The sequence below is a fragment of the Aquila chrysaetos genome, chromosome 2 (genome assembly GCF_900496995.4).
Source record: "Aquila chrysaetos chrysaetos chromosome 2, bAquChr1.4, whole genome shotgun sequence".
In the NCBI taxonomy this organism is placed as follows: Eukaryota; Metazoa; Chordata; class Aves; order Accipitriformes; family Accipitridae; genus Aquila; species Aquila chrysaetos.
This window is the reverse complement of record NC_044005.1, coordinates 54,356,478-54,368,035: the sequence shown is the minus strand read 5'-3', so window position 1 is coordinate 54,368,035 and position 11,558 is coordinate 54,356,478.

Sequence of the window (11,558 nt, the reverse complement as noted above, 5' to 3'; positions counted from 1 at the left end):
AGGACTAACTGTCATTGCTTGTAAAGAAGTAATGTGCTAACTTTTTGGTTTGCAATATTTTCACATATTCCCATTTTCTATAAGAAAAGTCCTATATGTCTTAATAGCTTAAGCTCAGAGCGTTTTAGAAAGGAGCTGTTTATTATCCTCATTAAGTGAAAGGGGAAATGAAGCAGTTTGGACTTTGTCATCCAGTCAATCAATAGTAGAGAAATGCCTTGGACTCGTCTCTTTGCTCAGCGACTGGTGCCTTCACCAGTTTGAACACTCCTTGACACTGCTTGGTGACTTTTGCCATTCTATAAAAAGATGTGGGAAGTCACAAATGGAATAATAGTGATTTGCCATGGAAACTTCGCTGAATATTTCACTGAAATGAAAGCAAGTCACTGCGTAAGCCCAGACCTATAGAGTGTGATAAAATTCCATAGACGTGTCTGCTGCCATAGGTTATCCAGGACTTCTACAGGGGGATGGCAGACAGGACACAGGACGTATGGGAGACCTGTGCCCCTCTGGACTAGCATCTGAATGCCATGCAGGGTATCTTGGGGCATCTAAAAAGGCAAAGCACACCCATGTTTAACTAACTGCATTGAGATCATGACATCTGCCTTTATATTTCAAGGACACCGTGAAAGGAAGGGGACATAAAAAAAAATCTCGTGTCAGTGCTTAAATACAGTCCACAACTTATGCCTACAATATGTGCTTTGTATAGTCAATGTTTGCCATGAATTATCTCTGAGAAAAGACAATAATTGTTGTAACTAAGATAGCTCTAGGCAAACTGACTTTACAATGAGACCCACTGCAACTGTACTGCCTCAGAGTTTTATCTTTGGGGTTTTGTTGTTTTAATTATTAAGTATCTTTTGTACAATACTGGGAGAAAAATCAAGTTAAGAAATGCCAGTGTGTGGGTTGCCCAGGCAATCGTAAATCTTCTTCCTCATTTTACAATGAAAGCTTTAATTACATGACCATGGAACATTTATGTCACAAACCCCTTGCCTCATTGAAGAAAGATTACATATAACAAACAAGCAAAGCAGGGTTCTTACCATGTTTTCAGGACACTAGCTGATACACTTTCTTAAAAATATGGACTAGAACCTGGACTTGCTCTGTCACACCTATCTTCAGTCACACTGGGCATGATTCACCCAAAAAGGGGTACCAGAGCAGAACTGGATTAAGATGGTTTGAGAACCTGAATTCTTGTATCTCCTGCCTCTGGTTCTTTAGTTTGAATTTGATCATTGTTTCCTTCTGTAGTTCTTTTATTAGTACAAAACCAAAGCAAAAGTAGTAAAGTCTCTGCCAAAATTATGCAAGAATGGAGTGTCACTGAATAATTGAGTTAATCTAATAGTTTAAAAACACAATTTTTTTAAGTGTCTGCTTAGTGAGGTTTGGAAATTGATCTGCTTTAATGACAAATTAAAGCCTAAAAGCCCTTTTACGTGAAGCTGGTGTTATTATGAAACCTCTTCACACACAGCAATGTAATCTTAATTACAACAGTTTTTCTCACAAGTAATATAACTGGATTTCTGTCGAATATGTTTCTTTTAGGTCATTAAGCTATATGCTAGTATTAGGCATGTACATGCATTTTCTCATTATCACCTTGCGCATCTTTGCCATCCTGTCTTTACCAACTGATTATTTTTGGTTTGTATACAGACTATAAAGCTTGTTAAGGCAGACATCATCCTTCTCTCTTATGTTTGCACAGAAATCAGCCTAAAGGATCGAGGTCTTGATTTGTAAGACACCATCACAAATAATAGAAAAACCTCCTTCATCATGATCCATACAGAAATCAATTTGTAACAGACCCTTCTCCAAAAATATTTGAGCAGGGGACATCATTATTCAGCTTTGTTCTGAGTCTAAGCCTGACTGTTCTGCCTAGTGAAGCCTTCAAGAGGAATTGTTCAGCAAATATCTATTGCTTTCCAATGGAACATGTCGCCAATTGCTTCTGCCCATACTCTAAAAGACAAATTATGCTGTGCCTCTAAAACAATTGCATAACTATAAAAGACAATTAGTGTATAAGTACCAACCACAGCTACAACAACTGGAAAAGGAATTCATATAAAGTGTTTGTATTCATCTATTCTAGATAAAAGCAGGTGTAGTGATCATACTGGGACTGGCGGCATTTGGCTTGTACAAAGCATAAGAGGCCCTTTGTTGTGATACTGCTAGTTCTGGCATGGGAAGAGCTGCTTATTTACTGAGACCAAAGTCTTCTGAAACTGTGAGAGATTCGCTTCTCCAATTAGATGTGCTTAATTTACTCTCAATGTACTCTTTGTCTGTAAGAAATGGCCCATCCATCCAGAAAAACTGTTTCTGTTGTGTAGAGTAAAACTCAACTGAATCTATAATAGGAGATGTTCTGCATCAGTTGTCCAGTTAAAGATGAACCAAAGAACTACATTGTTTGCCAAGACCTGAGTTCAAGGAGCCTGTGTCACCCATACAATTGTTGATGGTGTTTTTAGCAACCAAGCGGAGTGGGAAGCTGTACCCTTTGTTCTTCAGGGCGTAAGCTGTGCAGATGTATGTCTAGTGGTGCTATTTGCACGTGTATGGACAAAATTGGGGGACAAGTTCTTCTGCCCTCAGAAGAACTAAAATGTAACTCCTGGACTATTTAATCTATATGAAATAGCTACAAGTATTACCAGCACCAGCTGTGCTGCAAAGGGACTCAGCTGTTGGCAATTTTAAGAGATAAGAGCAAAGCTGTTTCAGGTTGTAAGGTACTAGAGCTCTCATCTATGCTCAGATGTATGACTGTTTCTTTCACGTATGTAAAAACAAATGCTCCAGACTTCTCTTTCCTTATTCCTCTTCCACCAATCTAATGCCACTACATAGGCTGAGGTTTCTCTGAACTCGTGGTTAGAATTTGTCCAGGGGAAATACGTCAGGAAAGCCATCATGTAATATCATCAGAGAGCTGTAATTCTTGGGAAAACAGTAAATCTCCTTAGAGGTTCTGTACCCATAAAATTATCTTTTCCCGCTTGTAAATCCAATTTTTTACTGGTGAGGCTGAGAAGAATCACATCTACCTTCTCTATGACAAGTCTTGGTCTGAGTTTGCAGTCATGTTAGACCAACACACCTTTCTCAGCAGAAACCTGCCTCTACTTCTGGTATGTTCTCAAACTCTATTCAGAAGTGATGACCTGGACCATTTTCTCTGGCTGGTACTTGGTATTTGTCTTCAACCCCTTTCCTGTCTAGGTAGCATTACAGTGATCTATCTTTCTTAAGCATTTTTAGGGGTAATTCCAGAGCCTTGGGTAGGGAATGCTGATACCTGTGTGCATCTCCTAAGGAGGCTGAGCAGGAGAGAGCAACTGATCTGTGTATTTCTCCTGTTGGCCCATTTCGATGCTGAAGTGTGGAACAGTCGTGATGTTTTCACCTCACTGCCTGTCCCCGAGGAAGCATACTGGTAGCTAGAGATTGGTTTTGAACAGAGCTCATGTGCAGAGATATATTTTAATGGTTGTCCTTTGCTTGGTGCACATTATCTGTATGACTCAGCATCTACACCGTATTGATTGGTACACTAACTGTTTTGATTTTGGATGCTCTCCTTAATGCTGGTGAAAGTCACAAGAAGACCCTTATGGTATAAATCCGTAGAGGTGATGAGTGCTATGAGCTAAACCAGAGATGAGATGAACAATTAATGAGTAGTTACGAGATGAACATGCCCATTCACAGAAGCTGGCCTGCTGTTCCCCATTAATTTCACATAAAAACAGGTCTCTCTTCTTCTTGACTTCCTTTTGCATATTGTTCTCCTACTCAGTTAAACAAGTTAAAGCATCTTCTAGGAATGTCACACTTGATTATTAAACTTCATGGATGTTTAAATTAATAAACCTTGGTATTGCTAAAAATTTTACTGTAGAGTTTATTGCACAGCCATTAAAAATTATCTATGTACAAAAAAGTGCCAGACTTCAAGATAATTAGATATTTTAAGTGCTTCTTCTGTTACTTGCATTGGCCAAGGAATAATTAACATAGGCCCCAATTCTCTCCTCTGTGTCAAAAAGATATAAAGAGGTTGTTTCTATGCATTTAATTTATTTATTCATTTTTGACAGTGTCTCCAATTATAAAAGAAAAAAAACCTGTCACATCGTGAATCAATAAGACACGGTCTTTAATCTGCACCTGATATCAAACCATTTTTCAGAGCTGTTGTCTGACATTTTCTCTCTCCCCTATAAGCATTATTTCCTGAAAACTTGTTCTCTCATTAAAAAAAAAAAATATACATTGAGAGTGCATTTTAAATACCAAATATACTTTTCAGCATGCAACTTAGTGATCTGCAATACATCCAAGAAGTTCAGAATAGTCCAGGAGTCTCCTCACTGAACTAGCTGATTTAAGCACACTAGGGAAAACATATGTATTTCTACTTATCATGGAAGTTTTGCTGGACAAATGACATTATAAGTTTAATGTTAAAAATTAATATGGAGTCAGATCAGTTCATACAAGGAGATGATCTCTGAGCCCTTCATTATAGCTACCCTCCTGATCATGTTCTTACAGACACAAAAGTGATTTTTTTCCTATCTGTGCTTACCTGGAGCTGATTATCAGATCAGAATTGGAACCTAACTATGGAGTATGTGATGCAATGTATCACAATAGCTATGAATAAGCATAAAACTGAGGTTGAATGCATCTAGAAGAACAACATGACTGGGCCTGCCCTCAGAGTGGATGTCCAGACCCTTCATAACTTAAAGACACATTCAAACGAGGGCAGCATCTCAGTGCGGTATCAGCAGTTCTTGGTGTAGTTGTTCTTGATTCTTGGTTTTTCTTGTTTCTTGTTCTTTTGCAAGAAGCAGTCCACCAATCTGTGGGACTACTAGAGGAGAAATCTTGCTAATCTGATGTTGACTTTGAAGTTTATGTGGGAACCCAGGATTACACCAGCCCCTGAAAATTATATTTCTGAAGACAGAAGGAAATTATATAGATTTCATTTTTTGCTTTAGCTCGATTAAAATGGAAAAGTCTACAAACTGTTCTTTTGCAGCAAATCTGTTTTGGCTGTCAAAATATAAGAGCGAAAACATTCTTGCCCTGAGGAGAACATACGACAATATGGGGACTTCCATCCAAAATTTCCCCATTCATACACTGTGGAACTGTAATCCTTATGTGTAAGTGCTGATATTCAGAAATACTGCTCCTTCATGTACTCAAAAGTAAAACTGCACTCCCACAGCTTGCTTCTCTATTTCTTTCTCTTCCCACTCTTCTCACAGCATGAAAGCAGCTCTGCAGAGTGCTTCACTGTCAAGTTCTAAGAGCAACCTCAAAGAAGTGAAACAGGCCAAAACATATTGTCACATCTGCCATAGCATTTTTTTTCTTTTCTTTTTTTTTTTTTAACAATAACTTATGGCATATTTCTGTCTCCCCTCAGATGTTCTTTTACTCTGTATAACATATTGCTCAGTCAAGTCATAACTGTTTGTGTTGAAGGATGACAGAACACCCATCTTCTCCATTCAAATGATGAAAAGCAATATGTTGCTTTTCTAACAAACTTCCCTTCAAGTGCTTGAACTCACCTTCAGTTAATTAATATTACGCCTAGCAAAAGAGAGAGGAGGGAAGGCTGTTGGTTTATCACTTAACTTGGAACAAAGGGAAAAATTATTGTCTTGTGAAGAATAATTGTCTACTTTTCTGTGCTGAAGAGACACTGCTCTGTGAAGAATCATCCTTGGTTAAATAAAATGACCTTTATTGATTTAATTTAAATCTCTTTATTGTCTCAGCTAAAGTAAATCGAATGGAACTGCTGCAGCTCAGAGGAGTTTATCACATTATCAGAGCATTAATTTCCTAGATGATGGCGTCTTGGAATTACATTACAAAGTAAGCTTCAGAAGTTTTAAAAATAGGAATGGACTTCAGTAGGACCATTGAGAAAAGCCTTTATTCCAGCAAAGACTTTCTAAAAGTGTGCACCATTGTCTCCTAAGCTGAAAACATCTCTAAAAGATGCAACTGTGGTACATATCTAACCACCGACATCTGGATAAGCTATTAAATGGGAATACTGTTTCTTTAGTAGCAGATCTTGAGCTTTTTACAAACCAGATGCAGATAAAATTCCCAAGAAACTGGCCTCCAACATCTCTACTCTCCTGTAGATTATGCCTCATATAATTTTCTGGAAGACATGAACAGAAAGACACAGAATTCCTTTATGTATTTCAGGGCATGTCTGTTGCTTTGTTTCATTTTCTCAAAAGTGACTATAATATAAATTATTTTTATATTTATTACAGGTCTTGGTAGTGCAGGTAAGTAGTGTTGACTGTTGTTTTCTAATCTTAAACTTGCTTGTTCATAGGGATAAATAAACTTTAAATGATGTGTCTGTATAATATGTTCTTCATCTAATCATATCAGCTAAGAACAGCTCATTTACATGAATAAACTGAAACCAGTCTCAACTTTTTCTTGTAGATAGATTTCATCAGACATTTGACTTTGGTTAAACACAAAATATTTGGCTTCATACTCTGATTTCAGGGTAGAATTTTAATGGACACTGAAATACAGCAAATTGGACTAGACTACATAATACTCTTCCCTTACCTGAAGTTTTAAGAGTAACTACTTTCAGGAAAAATGCTCAGATAAAATTTCTTCCTCTATCCCACCAAATTTCTCCTTTGTTTGAACCATCTGCTCTTTTCATACCTTCTTACTATTTTTTCATGAAAAGAAAAAATATTAGTGCTGGTTTCCCTCATGAATTATGAACACTGGCATAAAGAAGGACACATGCCACCACAAATTCAATGCTTTCTCTTCAGAAGTTGTCTCATTTGCCTCTTCAGGAATGTATTTAATATCTCTAAATAGCAAACTGAAACAATGTCTTCAGAGAACAATCTCTACTTCTGACATTCCTGCCATCTCGAATGAAATCTTGACTGTACTTATCTTTAGAAGGATTTAACGAAGATTTATTTCTTATGTGCCCAGACAAACAGAATATCATGGCTGTGAGGAGCAGCACCATGCAGCAAATCACAATACTGTTAGAATGATGTCCTGCCTGCAGTTTGGAGTTAAATTAGTTATATTTTTCTGCCTTTGTTTTTCAAGGTACTTGCTGCATCAGTATGTTTAACTAATCCTCAGCATATCAGATGAGGTATTTCTTCCATAGACAAATTGCATAACAGGCTTCATAACTGACTCTCTTTGCATACATGACATACATGATTGTCTTTGCTTACATGAACAGGAGGTCTGATGCTTCCTAGTTGCCCCATATTCCCTGCACAGTACACAGACATACATATTTTTGATAGAGAAATCTTAACCTTGGTACATGGTACCAATTAGTCACATATCAACTGTACCTACCAAAGCCTCTGAATAGTCACTGAAAATATGTGAGATTTCCCCAAAAGGGAGCTTGTTTATAAATGAGATCATTCTTTCAGGTTAGAAAGTCTCATATACTCCACTCAGTAGCCACCTGGGCCTTGATCCAAAGCCTATGAAGTCAACAGGAGGTTTTCCATTGAGTTCAGTGGCTTTGAATCAGGGCCACGATAAAATGCCAGTGGGAAACTTTGACCTAGTGGTTTATGGGCCTATGAACTTAACAAGAACCTTGCTAGATTAAAGGCATGAAGAAGTCTCTTCATCTCCTGAAAGACTGTGTAGAATGACCATTAGTTGAAAAGAAATATTCGTGCACTTTCAAAAGGGTTTTAGTGAGTTTTGAACAAAGAGCACAAGGATTCAAGTTGCTAAATTACTATTTCTCTGAAGTGTTCTCCTGTGAACAAGTAGAGGTATGGCACCATCAAATGTTTTCTTTTATGAGTCTATCTTACTACTCACATTTCACTGGCCATTTAACGATGGTAGTCTTGTTTCAGCTCTTAAGAGGACTGGAAAGTTTTAAGGATGGTCTATTAATACTTCATAGCTTTACTTTGCATTTTTGTGATCCAGTAAATCTTATCAACTTTTTGTGCGCTAAATTAATTTACTGGCCAATTTGAAAATTCACCCTCATAAACATTTCACCTTTATTTCTTTTCATATCAGCACCACATGGGATGAATAATAATGTTAGCATGACCAAGCCTGACTTCGAGGACAAGCAACTGTGCAATACTCATCTGGAAGACTGTTCTTCACAGGGACAATGGGCTTCACAGGAGTAAAGGGGCTTGAGCTTTGCCAGGAATTTGGAACAGATTTCTGTCCAGCAAGAACTTTTTTGTAATGTACCATTCTTCAACAACAACACAAAAAACCAAAAAAACCAAAAAACACCTCAAAGGATATTGGGTTTCTCTTTCATTCGTCTCATAGGTAGTTCTTTTCTAAGACCTTTACTTGATAAAGCAGTTTGCTATTATCCTAACTTCATACAGAGTGTAAACAGTACAAATCCTTTAGAAACAATGAACTTTGCATCATGCAAAAAACTCTGATAATAGAAGCTGTGTTCTGGGACATGATACGGGGGAGTCCCAAACAAATATTCTGGTTTTCTCTGCAGTGCCTCATCTTGTGACATATGCCGGCTCATTTAGAAAGCTTTGGGCTCCATACATTCAATTCTTGATTTCTTTTGCTTATCCCATTGACTCTTGCACCAGCTGTCATTGTCTTTACAATTTCTGGAGTTTGAGTGTTGCTGTGACCCAGCAAGGAAATGATGATTCTCTAAAGTGGAAGTGGAGCCTTAAAAGGCAGAGCTTTTCCAAAATAAGGTAGTGATAAAAAGAATAAACCAGTTGCCTACCTCTCAAGGACAACAGAGGTAAGAAGAATCAAAGCTCAAATGGTGTAGTAGAAAAATTTGAAAAGAAATTTTCCATTTCATGTAGCATACATTTCTGCTCCAGAAATATGAACCACCTGTAGAAGACCCCTGAGGGAACAGCAGTAATGCAGATTGCCTGTTAAAGTCCTGGACCCCCTCCTATTTGCAATACGTCTCAGGCAATCTTTTTTCCTACGTACATTTCATGATCTCTTACACTAATTATTTGGAATTCATTTATAATAAATGCCTTATGTCTCCTTGCAGTGTGGTATGCACACTGAATGTTCACTGCTTTTCTGTGCAGCAGAATGACTAATACAATAGAATTCCAGGCAGAGAAAGATAAACTTTTTTGTTGAGGATTATTTACTTAAAAAAAGCAAGGAAATAAGAAAAGCATTATTTGGGCTAGACTATGTGGCCAAACATATTTCCGTCAGGGACGCTTTCATTTCCTATTTTGCTTACAACAACAAAAAAATTTTTAAAAAGTATATTATTGGGACAATTTAAATTATCTTTGGATGAGCAGTGATTTATTTAGACTCACCAGGCCTCTTGTCTGCTTATTTACTTACTGTTTATTACTTACTGTAATAATTTATCTTGGTTTTTGAGGAAGACTAATAAACCATTACCTTTTGGCTGAATTTTGTAATGTCAACACCTAGAAAAACTTAAGAGAAAAAGGTTTCTTACAAGCAAGTACTGTATCTACGGATTGCATATGCTAAAATGCATTAGCTCCCCATGAGAAGAGATGCAACATTGACATGTCTTCCCTTCCCAGAGTCTAAGCAGAATACAAAATACCAGCATATTTGTAGTATATTTCATGGCAAAACTGTGACATGATACTGTGTTTTGACTATTTTGATTCTTCTGAAACCCTTTTGGCCACTACCTAGCCTGAATTTGGGCTGTTACCAGCATCAGTCAAACTCTGACCTCCATATCTCTGGACATATCTCTGGTCTTACATATTATTGTTCCATGCATTGTTTCTATTCAATGCTTTTCTTTGTCTAAAATGTCTAAGTTTTGTCCTTCCTTTCATGAGGACAGTAGTAGTAGTAGACAGGATAGATGTGCAGTTTACTTTTCTGGTCCTAGCATAATGCTGTTCTTTTTGCATTTTCACAGGCATTTCAATGCTTTGAAAATGCTGTTATGTTATAGCAATAAGAAATTTCCAATTCCTAATCCACATAGCTTTTGTTGAAAAAAATAACACAATATGAATTTGGTTAACTTTTCTGCTCCTTGGTAAAAGTAGAACAGTACAACAGCAAAGCCTGTCTAGGCAAGGCACAGAACACTCCTGGAGACTGGGCTGAAGCACCTCTCTCAGGGGCTGAACACCTCACAAGCCACATGCCCTTTCATCCCAGCTATATGGCATATATAGCTATATGGTTCTTTCACCTTGACTTAAATAACCAGTGAACAGATATACACCCTAACCTGAAAAATTAAACTGCCCTTAAGAATACAAATCTAACTCTAGCACCCTGCCTACTCACTGAGTGCACATGGACAGAACCAGCAATGTACACCACATTTCATGCACAAATGAACATAGCCATCTAGTTGGATGCTCATCCAAGAGCCCACCTGAAATAAAAAAGGGAATAAAACAGACCAGGCAGAAGAACAGGATCTATTACAGCATCTCATCCAGACCTCTACCTTAAAATAATGTATACTTTTATCAAAGGAACTGCATGGTCACATAATTAAGGCATTAGGGACCTCATGCATGATGCTGAGCTTTGCCAGGTGCCAGAGCCCCTCATTCATCCCAGAGAGTTAGAGACAATGATCTGAGTCTTCCCCTCTTCTTAGCTTGAAACCCAGAGTATATCTATCTAGTCCTTCTTCTGCTACTAAGTTTATCATAGTTCTGGTGAAGGTTTCCCCATAGAAGTGTCATCAGACTGTGGTTTGTTTTGGAAGATGAATTAGTGAGATGAATCCTAGCCCACTGACCCTGTTACCTAACCTATCTTCTCCAAGATTCCTTAGGTCCCAAGAGATTGCACCACCATCATATAACCAACAGATTGTTGTCAAGGACTTTCTGTTCCTGTGGGAGAGGCCAGAAGGGTCACTGGAGCTGGGCTTGTTTTTAATTTCCTTATGTAAAACAGCTTTACAGGGGACCAGAGTTTGCAGAGCCTTGTAACTTGCAGAGTTTGCCCTTCTGCCCCCAAAAGCGTGGACCTTGAAGTTAGTGTTCCACTTCCATGAAGGAACGAGGTTGCCTGCAGTCAGGTGATGACTGCATCTAAATCAGGTACTCAAACTATTCTTCCCAGACATAGGCACTTGAAGCTTATTCCTTTTTTTAAAATGAAAACCAGAATTCCTGATGCCTTTCCAATACTGTCAGGAAGTACTAGGAACCCTGGCACAGGCCTTGAGTGACTTTTTGTCCAGCCAGTGTGAACTGCATGAGAACACATCCAGGCAGATTGCATGAGAAACTGTGAAGGCTTCTTCCCAAATTATTTGCATGCAAAATTCTGTTGCTATCACTTCAATGCAGATTTACATCTGAATGAATGTGGAAGTCAAGGATAGAGTGTGCCAGTTGCTGCTTTTAGCTCTTAATGCAATAGGACATAATTCATTTCAGTGTTTGACAAACTGGGATCTTTAAAAGAAATTG